The sequence below is a fragment of the Takifugu rubripes genome, chromosome 16 (genome assembly GCF_901000725.2).
Source record: "Takifugu rubripes chromosome 16, fTakRub1.2, whole genome shotgun sequence".
Lineage (NCBI taxonomy): Eukaryota > Metazoa > Chordata > Actinopteri > Tetraodontiformes > Tetraodontidae > Takifugu > Takifugu rubripes.
Genome location: NC_042300.1, coordinates 12,913,147 through 12,917,167, shown reverse-complemented (window position 1 = coordinate 12,917,167; position 4,021 = coordinate 12,913,147). Strand labels below are relative to the sequence as shown.

Genomic DNA, 4,021 nt, shown 5'->3' with positions numbered 1-4,021 from the left:
GGATGGATGGATGGGTGGATGGATGAGGGATGATGGAAGTGTGTGTGTTGTGTGTGTATGTATGTGTGTGTGTGTCTGCTTTTATGTCAGTCCGGGACCCATCCTAAAGGTGGGTCTATCTTCAGCACCTGCCTCACTAACGCCATCGGAGGCTCTGATCCGGTTCTGATAAATGACCCGATGGGTTAGCATGAGTCCCAGCTGCAGAGAGTTAGCATGAGTCCCAGCTGCAGAGGGTTAGCATGAGTCCCAGCTGCAGAGAGTTAGCATGAGTCCCAGCTACAGAGGGTTAGCATGAGTCCCAGCTACAGAGGGTTAGCATGAGTCCCAGCTACAGAGGGTTAGCATGAGTCCCAGCTACAGAGGGTTAGCATGAGTCCCAGCTACAGAGAGTTAGCATGAGTCCCAGCTGCAGAGAGTTAGCATGAGTCCCAGCTGCAGAGAGTTAGCATGAGTCCCAGCTACAGAGGGTTAGCATGAGTCCCAGCTGCAGAGGGTTAGCATGAGTCCCAGCTGCAGAGGGTTAGCATGAGTCCCAGCTGCAGAGGGTTAGCATGAGTCCCAGCTGCAGAGAGTTAGCATGAGTCCCAGATTAGCCTGCGCTTAATTCATGATACCAGCCCGATGCTGTCGAACCCAGGCAGAGCGCAGCTAAATATGACGCCACCAACGCCAGAACAAACTCAGGGACGCTGCCTTTGTTTCACTTTCATTTTCCTTGTTTAGAGAATGTGGGAAAACTTGTTTCCAAGAATTCATCAGAAACATTAACGGCTGTGTCGGCCAAGGAGTTGGGCATCGTCAAGTTTTCTCCCTTCTCCTGCATCTTGGTTCCTGGCGTTCCGGTTTATTGCTCCGCCCACATCCTCCGCGTTGATAGCAGAGGGCAGAATAGAGCCACACACCCACGTACGGGTGATGGACTATGGGATGGAGTATCACTAATTACTGCTGGAAACGAGGGTTCGCGGGAGCAGATGATTGATGGCAGCAAACCTTCTCCATTCAGGAGTTTATCAAGAGGAGGGACAGATGGATCAGGATCGCCACCGCGGATCCCTTCCAATTGGATGTGTCCTTACTTTTAAAAGGATCTACTTTTATTTCAGACAGTTGCTGGGAGGAGGAGGTCAGTTTCCAGGCTGTTGAAGCTCATCTTGCTTCACTGACTGATGCACTTCAAAAAGGTCTGTGAAACTCTGACAATCTGGTCGTGATTGAGGCGCTAACGAGGCGCTAATGGGGCGCTAATGGGGCTTTAGGGCTGAGCTGGCGTTTTATCTTCGGTAGGAGATCACGCTTGGTGTGTGCAGACCGTACGATGGCCGCGGACGCCGAACTACGACGTGCGTCGTTCTGCCATAGCGCATCCGCGAGCGTGACCCAGCGAAGCTGCAACACCAAAAACGATGAGTTCTCAGGCTGGAAGACTTCACAAAGGTCTGAGGGGAAGAGGAGAAAGGGAACGTGGCCCCGGTCGTGGCTCAGGGAAGGACGAGATGGTCAGTGTTGCTCAGGCGGCGCAGCTCCGTCTAACTTCCTGCGTTTAATGCTACTTCCTGCTCTGCTTCCACTGTTGGCTACAGGTGGTAGCAGCTGTCTCGGTAAAGACGGGCCGTCCCAGAACCTGTCCCCCACTGAGAGACAGGAATCAGAGGGTCCTCTTCCTTCTGGGATGGAAGCGAGCAGTGGGACTTGATCTTTTACTGGATGGGCAAAGACCTCCAGACCACGATTCTTCTCTCGTCTTCTGTGATGCTGCCTCAGCAGAGCTCGTTTGGTTTCCCAGGATCCCCCCCCCCCCCCCCCCCCCCCCAGGTGAACACCAGCACCGATGTCAGGATGCTCCGGCTGTCCCTCCTGCTCAGTTGGAATGATTAAGGAATGCATTTTTTGCCTTTTGAAAAGGAAAATGTCAGCCTCGCCGCCCCACGTGGCGTCCGGACCTCCTCGCCAGCCTCTCTGCACACTCCTGTTTGGCATCTGTGGCCTCGGCAACGCGCAGATGCTTCTTTACAAAGATTCGTCACCTGGGTGAGAAGGTGGAGGCAGACGGAGCGGATGAGGAAGAGACGGGGAGTTCAGCACCGCCACGTCTGAGGAGGCCGATGGTTTGACAGGAACCAGTCCCCCAGGACAGGAACAGGCTGTCAACAGCAGCTGGACCGGCCCCCTAGGCCCCCTCGGCCCCGTCCCCCCCCTCGGCCCCGTCGGCCCCCTCGGCCCCCTCGGCCCCGTCGGCCCCCTCGGCCCCCCCGGCCCCCTCGGCCCCGTCCCCCCCCCCCGGCCCCCTCGACCCCGTCGGCCCCGTCGGCCCCCTCGGCCCCCTCGGCCCCCCCGGCCCCCTCGGCCCCGTCGGCCCCCTCGGCCCCGTCCCCCCCCCCCGGCCCCCTCGGCCCCGTCCCCCCCCCCGGCCCCCCCGGCCCCCTCGGCCCCCTCGGCCCCCTCGGCCCCGTCGGCCCCCTCGGCCCCCCCGGCCCCCTCGGCCCCCCCGGCCCCCCCGGCCCCCCCGGCCCCCTCGGCCCCGTCCCCCCCCCTGGCCCCCTCGGCCCCGTCGGCCCCCCCGGCCCCCTCGGCCCCGTCCCCCCCCTCGGCCCCCTCGGCCCCGTCGGCCCCCTCGGCCCCGTCCCCCCCCCCGGCCCCCTCGGCCCCGTCGGCCCCCTAGGCCCCGTCGGCCCCCTAGGCCCCGTCGGCCCCCTCGGCCCCCTAGGCCCCGTCGGCCCCCTCGGCCCCGTCGGCCCCGTCGGCCCCCTCGACCCCCTCGGCCCCCTCGGCCCCGTCGGCCCCCTCGGCCCCGTCGGCCCCCTCGGCCCCGTCGGCCCCCTAGGCCCCCTCGGCCCCCTAGGCCCCGTCGGCCCCCTCGGCCCCGTCGGCCCCCTCGGCCCTGCAGACCTGCAGTATTGGAGCCAACTGGATCCTTTCATCATTTACAGACCTAAACAAATCCGCTCTGACTGACTCTGGCTTTACATGTAAATTACACTTGATGTTGTTTAGGAAGAGAAAAGCCAGAAAAATGTGGCGCAGATTCAGAAACTGGGAATGAGCCGGTTGTTCCTGGCCTACAAGATCAGCCTTCCACGTAGCACGGGAGGGCAGGAAGGGGGGTGAAGGGCACTCCTCTGAGCCGTCGGGGCTTGTTGTCGCGTCCCAATTGTCATGTGCGTATCTTCCAGGTCGTGGATATTCCTCCAGACTTCAGCCAGTGGATATCAAACATCTGCTCCCGCTGCTCGTCTCCCCTCAGTTATCACCGAGGACCTATTTTAAGCTCGGGGCCTATTTTTAATCAGGTCGTCTTCTTCTCTGCCTTTTTCTCAACACATCAAACCGGGTTGAAAGCAGGAGAACAGCTACAGCTGCAGTGGACCTGCTGCCCTGATGATCAAGGATGGTTGATGAAGGTAGACTCGTTATAAAGAGTCTATAAACTGAAGACGAGTCAGATATCAGAGGTGGATCAGGTCTGAGCCTAAATATCCTCAATATAAAGCAGGGATCATTAAACTGGACCAGGACGCCGATTATAGCGGCACAAATGGAGAGAAATGACCGAGCCGCTGCGTTCGGACGCCGGCTCAGGGAAACGATGTTCTGCCGTGGAACTTTGCCAACATTTTAATTAGAATTCCGCCTTCTGGTAAACGAGCATTGATTTATTTGATTGTCTTGACAAAATGTACATCGTTGCTGTTGATCTCCTGCGGGTGGAATCGCCCCGTCGTGCTTCGGGGAACCATCCAGAGGAGCTTCTCAAATGAGTTCAGCAATAACCATCAGGAAAAAGGCGTCGGCCAAACTGCCGATCCGGACCCGCGGAATCATTTGGTCTAAAAAGGTGGCTGACAGAGTCCTGGCTCCCTCCACTAAAGTCTGCAAACAGCACGTCATCAGGATGAAGTGGAGGCTCTGAAGGCTCGGCCGGGTTCTTCAAAGAGACGAAGACCCTAATCAGCTATTCTGTGGGGGAACGACCGAAACTGGGAGAACAAAAAAGTCCAATTAAGATTGTTTCAATGGC

At 59.0% G+C, this 4,021-nt stretch overlaps 1 long non-coding RNA gene across 1 annotated transcript; it reads left to right on the top strand.

Annotated features, from left to right (window-relative positions):
- Nucleotides 1-702: 702 nt before the first annotated feature.
- LOC115253042 (uncharacterized) lies at nt 703-1,706 on the top strand. The gene is made up of 3 exons (XR_003891359.1): nt 703-1,187; nt 1,291-1,502; nt 1,587-1,706. It is a non-coding gene; the product is annotated as an uncharacterized lncRNA (long non-coding RNA).
- The last annotated feature ends 2,315 nt before the right edge of the window (nt 1,707-4,021 follow it).